Genomic DNA, 11,061 nt, shown 5'->3' on the forward strand with positions numbered 1-11,061 from the left:
GTTGACCTAGACTGTGAGTTTAATGTCCCAAGAGTGGGCTTAAACCCACAAGCTTCTTATTCACAGGCGCGACATCATTCAACTGAGCCAGGCTGACATCAAAAGGAAACAATAACTCAAATTACCTAAAGTAACCATATAATCATGGCTATGTAATGTGCTTAAAAGGATTAAACTGAAGCTGGTATGTGTGGATTGTAAATCTTAAATTCTTTAAAATCCTGTTTTAGCCAATAGTTTTTTTTCGCTTGGCAGCTGCAAAATATACATCTACAATTATTTTCAAAGCATTTTTTCCATAGACAAGATGAGAAAATATGACAGCTTAGAGATATAGATGCATAGTTCTTAGAAATTATCCATTATTGAAACCTTATACGCTAATGGCAGAGTAGATGCATTTACCTCTTCGCCCAGCTGTTGTTTTCTTATTTAGATTTTCTGTTAAGGAAACTGAAAAGACAAATTATTCGCTACAGGGTTCAAACACTAGGGACATAAGGTTAAAAATTTGGGATTTATATGGAAGAAAAAAAGTTGGGTGAAACATTTTATTGAAACAGTTATAGACTTGTGGTATAAATGCCATTGAAACAGACATAATTGACAAAGGATGAAAGAGTCATGTATTGACCAAACAGGCTTAGGTGCCTGACTTCAGGATCTACTGTACAGTGTAGTGACTGTATTAGTAGGTGAATGCAGCAGCTAATTTTTCACACAGTACTTTCTGCAACAAACAGCCCTGAAGTGAATGAATAATGTAGATTACCTCAGCCCTCAGTTACTGTTGCAGTATAAGTTAATGACTGAGGGGGCACATAGTAAGTTAATTACTGTCTTTTACTGTCTGCTTATTGGTAGCCATGCCTTTGAGAGCAGTGTTGTAAAGTAAATGAGACAATTTAGCTGCCCCCAGTGGCATAAAAAACACCTAAAGTTGTTTCTATACGATTGGAGGCAGCATTGTACTGACAGTCACTAAAAAATGCTATGGTGGTATAGGCTACTGTTACCAGTACTCTAAACCACAATCATAGGCAACAAGATGTACGGATTCCTAATTCCTGACCTAAACAGACCTTTCCCAACAAATGGAAGGAATAAAAGTTAACAAAAATGATTTGTAAACAACACAGACACAGTTGCTGACTATTGTCGCAAGTGTTGTAGATATTCCTCACAGACTACACTTTGTGGATGTCAGGGTACTTTTCAAAATTGAACCGAATTTTATTTTATTTGAAAACGAAATTCCACACCCAGTACAACAAGTATTTCAGACCCACTGCATGTTCATTGATTACAACCTCCAATGATTCCAATTCCCTGATGGTGTGGTGAGTAAAAGCATGGCCTGGTGCAGTCATGAACAACAGGATAGTTAAAGATTTATATTCGCAGTCTGTGCTAAATTAGCTAATCTCATTTGGAGGCTGCAATTGTGGGACATTTTAAATGTCCTATGGATTAGGGAAGCAAAATCAACTGGCATTCCCACTCCTGTTTGGTATCCAGTGATAAGCCTTGCTGATAAGTGGAGTCACTCGATCTATGGCAGCAGATGTAGAATAGCTTATGATTAACCTGATGAGTTTTCATACTGCAATTGGAAAAACTGAGACAATGGCTGTTATTTTTATACAGTTCAGAACAGTAGTTTGCTGCTAACATTGCACCTTTTTTTTCTTTTAATGGAATCCAGTTCAAATCTGAAGTAAAATGAAAATATTTTTAGACCTAGTTGTATCAGTAAAATATACAGTCCACAAAATATACAGTCAACTCACTTTACAGTGTATTCTGTGAATCACTTTGAGATGTCTCAAAGATGTGATAAGGCGCTACATCAAATGCAAGGATCATTATTATTTATATTCTTGTAATGAATGTCAGTTTTGCCTTAATTTCACCTTTCCATTCTATCTCAAGTCTCCACCCTCTAAATGGCATCCAGACTTTTGGCCAGATTTGTGGTGTTTGTGATCTTAAGATAGAGACAGCTCTCAAAACAAAAAAAAAGCAAGTAGAATATGTGATGCAAGTGAAGATAAACTAGTGAATAAACTGTTCCTAGAGTCTCATATTGAAATAATTTAGGTGAAACATGTAAATCACAGATCTTGCAATTAATACACTTTCGACCTGAATAGAAATCGCTGTAATTGTTTGCAATTTGATTTAATACCTTTGATGTTAGCTCAGAGTATAGGAGAAGAAGGGGTTACACAGATTATAAAGTGCATCTATAACTATGTACACCCCAAATCATAGGCATTTCTGTCACATGAGCTTGTGCTACAGTCTCAACATTTTGAATTAACTATACTGCTGCCAAATTTTAATGTATTTCATTTGCAGCGTACGTTTGTTGATAAAGTGGTTGCACCGTGGACTCCATTACAGCTTTACAATACATAATAATAATAAGAAGAATCTTTACATTTGATATAGTGCCTTACAACGTCTTTGAGATGTCTCAAAATGCTTCAAAGAATATGCTGTAAAAATTAACTATCTTTGCTGGGCGAAACGCGGAAGCCAATTGTGCATGGCAGAGTCCCACAAACAGTCACGGATTAAGTGACCAAATAGTTATTATTTTTTAAATCGAATTTAAAATTTAAAAAAAATGTTGAATGGATATTTTTTTCAAGTCATGTACACATGGGTTCGCAGATCTCTGTCACTCCCATTGTGTAATTAATGATGTTAAATGATGTACTAGAGTCGCAAGGGATGAGTTGCCTCGGATATTAATAATAATTGATATTTAATATTATTTCTAAATAATAATAACAATAATACAACAACTTGCACTTATATAGCGCCCTACACGCAGGTTAGTATCTCAGAGCGCTTAACAGTGGTGGAGCCTGACTCTGAGCGGAGGGGAAGCATGAGAGGTGACCGTAAGTAGTCGAAAAGAAAGCTTTTCAGGTGGGACGTAAAAAAGGGGAGAGGGGGTGGGACATGACGGAGGGATTGAGGGAGGGTATTCCAGAGGTTCTGGGTGTAGTGAAGGAATGCACAACCTCAATGGTGGAGAAGAGGGCGTGAGGGACAAGCAGGAAGCCAGTGCCAGTCGATCGGAGGTGCCGGTTGGTAGATTGGGGAGTGAGAAGATCGGAGAGGTAGGGAGGTGGCAGGGAGTGAAGGGATTTGAACACCCTGTAAAGTGCTTTAACATGTCCTCCTAATGTGAAAGCACAATATCAAATACAAGGATTATTATTATTATTATTATTATGCTTGTGGTCCCATTCTGAAAGAGCTATTGTTTAGTCCCTGCCTCTGAGAGGATCAAATTCAAGATCCTAACATACAGATCCCTTCATAGCCTAGGACTGCCCTTTCTCTCTGATCCGCTGGCACCCCACTCCTCTGCCTACACCCTTCACTCAGCTGGCACAATATTTCTGTGTGCCCCCATCCCCTCAAGTACCACAACAACAACAACAAGATTCCATTTATAGAGCGCCTTTCACGTCGGGAGGACGTCCCAAGGCGCTGTACAGTTGGGTCAGGACCCGAGCATTGGGGGGGAAATGGTCAGGGTGAGGGGAGGGAAGGGAGGGAGCGAGGAGTGGGTAGAGAGTCGAGAGGGGAGCTGAAGGCACAGTCAAAGAGAAAGGTCTTGAGACCGGCCTTGAAGGAGGAAAGGGAGGAGGCGGCGAAGGCACTGGGGGATAGAGTTCCAGAGCCTCGGGGCTGAGAGGCTGAAGGCCCGGCCACCGATGGTAGGGCGGTTGGGGCGGGGGATGTGGAGCAGACTGGAGCCAGAGGAATGGAGGGTACGGGCAGGTAGGTAGGGGGATAGTAGGTCGGAGAGGTAGGAGGGAGCAAGGCCGTGAATGGCCTTGTAGGTGAGGATGAGGATCTTGAAATCGATCCTCTGGGGGATGGGGAGCCAGTGGAGGCGAGCGAGGGTGGGAGTAATGTGGTTGCGAAGCCTGGTGCGGGAGAATACATGAGCTGCAGAGTTCTGAATGACCTGCAGCTTGTGGAGGGAGGTGCCGGGAAGGCCGGCGAGGAGAGAGTTCCCATAGTCCAGCCTTGAGGTGATAAAGGCGTGGACCAGAGTTTCAGCAAACCACCACCAATGGTACCCTCTTTTTATCTTTAAATCCCACCTTAAGAATTACTTCTTCAACCAGAACTATGGTCACATCCCCTCTCCCTTTTTCCTTGCTTATTAAGACATAAGAATTTAAGAATTTGCAAGGTGGAAGAAGACCAAGGTCTATCCATTTTGCCTTCCACCATCTCAGCAGTCGTTTGACATGTCATGTCCCAAACTATATATTGTATATCACATGTCTTTTCCAAAACTACATATTGTATTCCGAGATATTAATTTTACAAATCTATCTAATTTGTTCTTGAAACAAACAACACTTTCTGCTTCCACCATCTCCCCATTCTCATATATGTATTGTACTTTACCTGCCTGATTTTAGAGCATGCAGTAGTTTATATTTTCCCATAGTTGCACAATTTAGACATTTCCTGTCTTGCTGCAACCTCAAGAAGACTTTGGAAGGTCAAGGATGATTTGCTGTCCAAGCTTGGAGTTGCTTGTTTTGTTTGTTTTCCCAGTTCCTCCTCACTACAAATCATGCATTTGTGTGATGTTATCCCTGTGGAATGTCTTGATGCTGTTCTGTTCTATTTTTGAGTAATACTTCCTTGTCTAAAAACAAAGCTGTTTCTCTTTGGCAGTCAGGCGCAGACTGAGGATATGGGAAATTAGGAAATTCCCCAAATGCCCCGTGAATCGTTCCCAAACGCCCCCATGAACGGCTCCCAATGCTGTGATGCCTAGTTCAGAAGTTCCGTTTTAGACTGACAAAGCTTTTAAATGTGCCGATACTTCATGCTTTTTGGCATCCCCCATGAATCATCACCCCCATTTTAGGTGACAATCCCCAGCCCTTTTGGGGAGCCAGTCCACCCCAATTGGCAGTGATGTCTTTATCGGTGAACCACAATGGGTTTAAGGGCCTTCTGTTGGTGGTTTTTACACTACACTTGAAGTATATCGAAGGGTAGGTACCTTTATATCTAAGTTGGTATCCATAGCCCATAATCACTGAAACTCCCTTTCTCTATTCCTCTGTCTTTTCCGCTCTCTATCTGTCTGTAATTTCCACTTTAAAACATAACTCTTCAACTGCATCTTGTCACTTCCAGTCTCCCTTGTTTGATGCCCAACCCGTCTTTGTAAAGCACTCCAAGACTTTATCCTACCAAAAGAGTAATACTTAAATACAACTTGTGTTGAAAAGCTCTCGTTCTCCCCGATGGATGGCATCCAACCCAGGGGAGCAGCTCTGCTGGCTGAGATATGCCAAGTAATGCTAAGTAATGCCAAGATTTCTGTTGATTCTTGCATCATTCTGAAAATCCAGAGAGAAACGATAAATGTATCTTAAAAACAACCCATCGGTAACAATGCCCACAAAACCCACACAATCACACCAATCTACAGCATATTATGTGAAGCGTTTTGAGACGTCTCGATGATCTAATAAGTCAAGGATTATTATTAATACTTTAGATTGAAACTGCTATACTTTTCCCACAGTACTGTTCCCCTTTAAGCGAGGTTTTTTTGGTTCTCAATGTGATTGGCAGAAATGTTTTCATTTTCATTTCACAGGAGATTTACAGCCAGACTGCTAATAGAAAATACCACAGATCCACAACAGAAGTAATTTAGTGGATTTGCTAATGAATTGTTGCCAATACCAGCCCCACCACTGCCAAGTAAAATTTTCTGTCTGGGTTCTTTGCACAGTTGTTAAATGTGGTAAAACAACAGTGTGCTGCTGGTTTAAGAAAAAAAATCACCTGAAGCTCTGATACTTTGTAATGAAAACCCAATTTATTTTACTTTCGAGACAAATTGTATCCTTGTGACATTTCTGTTCTCATCCAATTGGAAGTGTTACATAACTACACTTGCCTTTCACTCATTGTGTATTAAAGTACCTGTATTGTGCTATAAAGTGATCTCTGCAATATCTATATTCTCTACATTTTCACAATGCACATAGTATTCATTGCTGTCCTTGGATAACAGATAACATTTGGAGTATGGCTCAATTTGGGAAAATCTTCAAAACGTTGGATGAGCATTTGCAAACTCCAAATGTTGGCTAACTTGTTCAAAGGTCAAGGTTTTATAATTTGACATACAGTATCGGAAGTGTAATATAAGTTTGAATGTTACATGTTATATAGTGCATGCAGATCAGAGAGCTGTTGCTTTTTGGTAAGACTTGATTCTTTGTCTCAATGGGCACTGAAGTTGGAGAGGTTACAGTCCTTGTGGGTTTACAAGGACAGTGGGTGATGGGAGCTTGGGGTAAAAAGTACAACAATTCATAAGTTATCACATTGAATCTGTTATGAAATATCATATTTTACACTCTCCCTGTTTGTTCTTTGTCCTTTGCTACTATAATACTGGGAAAACTGAGGAGGAAAGGGAGATGGGGGAAATAAATCTGTAGAAAGATTGATCCTGTTGCTTCCCCAATTCTAGGTCCAGGCTGTGCATCCCATGTGCTAATGTTATATGTGTCACAAGTGATCGGCGTATACACTTGTTAATACTAAAATTACGAATCCTTGCATTGGATATAGTGCCTTTCAGGAGACTGTGTCTTTGGTAAAAGAAAGCAGTAGCCAATTTGCACACAGCAATGTCCTATAAAGAGTCATGAAGTGATTGACCAATTTTATCTGGGGATTGTTGGCTAGAACACTGGGAGAAACTATCTTCTCTTTTTGAATTGTGCTGTGGGATGTTTAACATCCACCTGAACAAGCAGATGGGAACTTGGTTTAACATGTCAACCAATGGATGGCACCTCCCACAATACAGTGCACTCCAACATGGCATTGAAGTGTCAGCCTAGACTATGAGTTGAAAGTCCAATGTAGGGCTTGATCACACAACTTTCTGACTCAGCGTAGAGAATGCTACAAACTGAACCGGCTTGATACTTTTATTTGGGGTATTGTTGTGCTGTGATGGATCTTTGAGTTGCACCTTTTTGATCTTAACAAATTGAGAGAATGTGCAGGAGATTTCAGTTGCAGCAAGGCATTCATTGTGTTGAAAAACTGGAGAGGCAAGAGTGGTGGGCACGGAGAGGCCAAATGACTTTTCGGCTACAATCAGGGGATAAGGTTGACAATAAACTTAATGGCCTTTTTGACCTCCACCAAGCTGTAGGTATGAACCAGTGAGAAAGTGTGTAGAAATATACACTCTGGTCCCAGTCCCTCCAACACTCCAGTTTTAACAGTTACATTTTTAGGAGTTTGTGAATAGTTTGTAGATATAATATAGGTTTTGAGTGTCAAAGCTGGTTATTTCTCATTATATTGAATCTCTATGAATCTTTTTATCCATTGGTTGTTCTTACAAAGAGTATTGTAGCACAAACAGGCCCAAATAGTCCATGTGCCAGTGTTTATACTCCATACAAACCTTCAACCTACCTATTCCTCCCGCCTATAACCTGTCTCTCTGTTCCCTTCTCCCTCATGTATGTGTCAACTTTCCTCTTAAATACACAATGCTATTTGTTTCCACCACAGCTTCTCATTATTCTCTGCGTGAGGAAGTTCCTCCTTAACTCTCAATTAGATCTCCCTACTGACTAGGGTGTCAGGTTCGATCCACAGCTTTCCTTTCTCCCCCACATCCATTCCCTGACCAGGACCACTTTTTCCATCAGTGCCACATTGCCTGCCTCTGTCCGTACCTCACACCTACAGCAGCTGAAACTATCATCCACACCTTTGTCACTTGCCAGCTGGACTTTTCAAATGCTCTCCTCACTGGCCTCCGCAGTTCTATAATACATAAAATAAATTAATTCAGAACTCCGCCGCCTCTGCTCGGCTGGCTCTGGCCCCCTGTTCGTCCCTCACCCCTTCCACTCCACCATCAATGACCATGCTTTCAGTCACTACACCACGAAGCTCTGGAACTCTCTCTGCCAATCCCTCAGCTATGCCCCCTGTTTCCCCACTTTAAAATCCCGCCTGAAGACCTTCCTTTTTGATAATACTTATGGTCATCCCCTCCCTCTCCCCCTGGGTGAGGATCAGACTCCACCACAGATAAGTGTTCCAGGACTCTGTCTCTTGTGAAGGATGCTATATTAATGCAAGTTGTTGTTGCTATTGTAGACCTAGTACTGGCTCTCTTATATTTACACAGTGTAGTTTTGGACTTACTTACAAAACAGCCTATCAACATCCACCTTATCAAATCATTAGAATACATTGGAATATACAGCACAGAAACAGGCCATTTGACCCAACTGGTCTATGCCGGTGTTTATGCTCCACATGAGCCTCCTCCTGCCCTTCCTCAACTAAGTCTTCAAGCCTAACCTTCTGTTCCTTTCTCCCTCATGTACCTATCTAGCTTTCCCTTAAATACATCAATGTATTTGCCTCAACAACTCCTTGTGGTAGCAGGTTCCACATTCCCACTACTCTCTATGTAAAGAAATTTCTTCTAACTTCCCTATTTGTGAACAAGACTGAGGCCCTCCTGATTGTCTCGCACGAGTACCTCTGCACCTCAGGCTCTGGCAGCATCAACCTCCATGGTTACTTGCTACAACTCACCAAGCCAGACAGGAACCTAGGTACCTTGTTTGACCCTCAACTGTCTTTTCTTCCCCACATCCAAGCCATGACCCTTTCTGCCTTCCCTCACCTCCGTAACATTGCCCAACTCTGCCACTACCTCACCCCTCAGGCCACTGAAACTCTTGTTCATGCCTTCATCACCTCCAGACTCGACTATGCAAATACCCTGCTTGTCGGCCTTCCCAACTCCTCCCTCCACAGGCTGCAGATAATCCAGACCTCTGCAGCCCGTGTCCTCTCCCACACCAAATTCCGTGACCCCATCTCCCCCATTCTTGCCTGACTCTATTGGTTCCCTATCCTTCATAGGATCCAGTTCAAGATCCTGGTCCTCACCTACAAAGCCCTCCATGCCCTCACCCTACCCTACCTCTGCGACCTCCTAACCCCCTTCCAACCCACCCGCTCCATCCACTCAGCCGGCTCTGGCCTGCTTCATGTCCCCCGACCCTCCCGCCACACCATTGGTGGGAGAGCCTTCAGTCACTCTGCCCCCAACCTCTGGAATTCCATCCCCCAATCACTCCGCCTCGCCCCCTCCTTAGCCTCCTTCAAGTCCCGCCTCAAAACCCTCCTCTTCAATCATGCCATCCCTTCCCCTCCGCTCCCTTTTCCCTCCCTGACACCAGCTCGGGTCTGATACGCTGTACACTGTCCAGCACCTTGGGACGTCCTTCCAACATGGAAGGCGCCATACAAATGTAATCTTGTTGTATTTTATATTGATGACCCCTGGTTTTGGTCTCCCCCACAAGTGGAACCAGAGGTGGAACTATGTCTATCCTATCAAAACCTTTTATCATTTTAAAGATCTCTATCAGGTCACCCCTTACCCTCCTCTTTTCAAGAGAAAAGAGTCCAAGCATGTTCAGCCTTTCCTGATAGGTATAACCTCTCAGTTCTGGGATCATCCTTGTGAATCTCCTTTTCACACTCTCCAGTGGCCCTACATAATGTGGGGACCAGAACTGCATACAGTAAATCCTTTCACAATGTTATACATCTTGATCAAGTTACCTCTCAATCATCTCAACTCAAGACAGAAAAGCTACAACCTTACAACAGCAACAAATTACATTTGTATAGCTCTTTTCACGTCAGGAGGACGTCTCAAACTTTCTTGATAGCTGTATCCACTCATGCCTGGTGACATCCTTGAAAATTACATTGTACTCTCCTAATAGTATAGTATCTTTATAAGATTGTGTCCTTTGATTCTGCAGAAAATTGGAGGGGTCAGTGAGCATGGGGGAATGGAGTGACTCTTGATACAAAGAGAAGGTCATGGGTGTTAGCATCAGCAGAACCTTCCACTTTTCCCCAACAGTGTGTGGCTTGGGCTTCACTCAGAGATGTAGCACAGGTTTTCTGTATGATCCAAATCAAGGAAGTGAATAGAGGAGAATTATACGCAGAGTGTTCTAGGCTGTGCTTGGTAACTTGCAATGCCATTGGTTTAAATTGGGTTTTGGGAGTTTGGGCAAGTTGCTGGTAGTGGTGTCAGCTCTGAGGTGACTGAAGATGATCTGGAATGTAAAGCATGTCAACCAGCTGAATTAGCACTAGAGTAAACATTCCATTCATAGTTAATGGGTGCATGAAATGTCTGAAAAACACATGCAAGACTTCAAGAGTTACTGCTGGGTTTAATACTGGCTACATTTATATGTGGGAATGACTGGCCTTGGAAAAAGTAACAACTTTTTTGGAAAGTGGTGAATCTTTAGAAGCTAATCTGGAAAGTAAGCCACAGTCTTGGCAGAGGTAGGAGCACACAGGTCCTGTGAAACACTTTGCCAAGTTTCGACATGATAAGACGCTGTATTAAATAAATAGAATCTTTGAATTTGATATATGTATATAAGATCCTAAAGCCTTTCAAGTTTCTGTTGGGTGTAATGACTGTGTATTTGTAAGCAAACGTGGCAGGCAATATTGTGACACAATATTGTCCCACAAAGAGCCATAAAGTGAATGACCAATTTTATCTGGAGAATTGTTGGTTGGCACACCAGGGAAAACTCCTTTCTCTTTTCAAACAGTGCCTGAAAGATTTAACATTCACCAGAATAGGCAGATAGAACAACAACACAACTTATATAGCGCCTTCTACATAGGGTAGTGTCTCAGACTGCTTAACAGTGGTGGAGCCTGACAAGGTGGAGGGATTGAGGGAGAGTGTTCCAGAGTTTCGGGGCATAGTGGCTGAAAGCACAACCTCCAATACTGGAGCAGAGGGTGCAAGAGATGAGCAGGAGGCCGGTGCCAGTCGAGCGGAGGCACCAGGTAGTGGACTGGGGAGTGAGGAGGTCGGAGAGGTACGGAGGTGCCAGGGAATGAATGGAGGATTTTGAATTTGAGATTTTAAGTCAAGACCTT

Source organism: Callorhinchus milii, unplaced genomic scaffold, assembly GCF_018977255.1.
Source record: "Callorhinchus milii isolate IMCB2004 unplaced genomic scaffold, IMCB_Cmil_1.0 Scaffold1, whole genome shotgun sequence".
NCBI lineage: Eukaryota > Metazoa > Chordata > Chondrichthyes > Chimaeriformes > Callorhinchidae > Callorhinchus > Callorhinchus milii.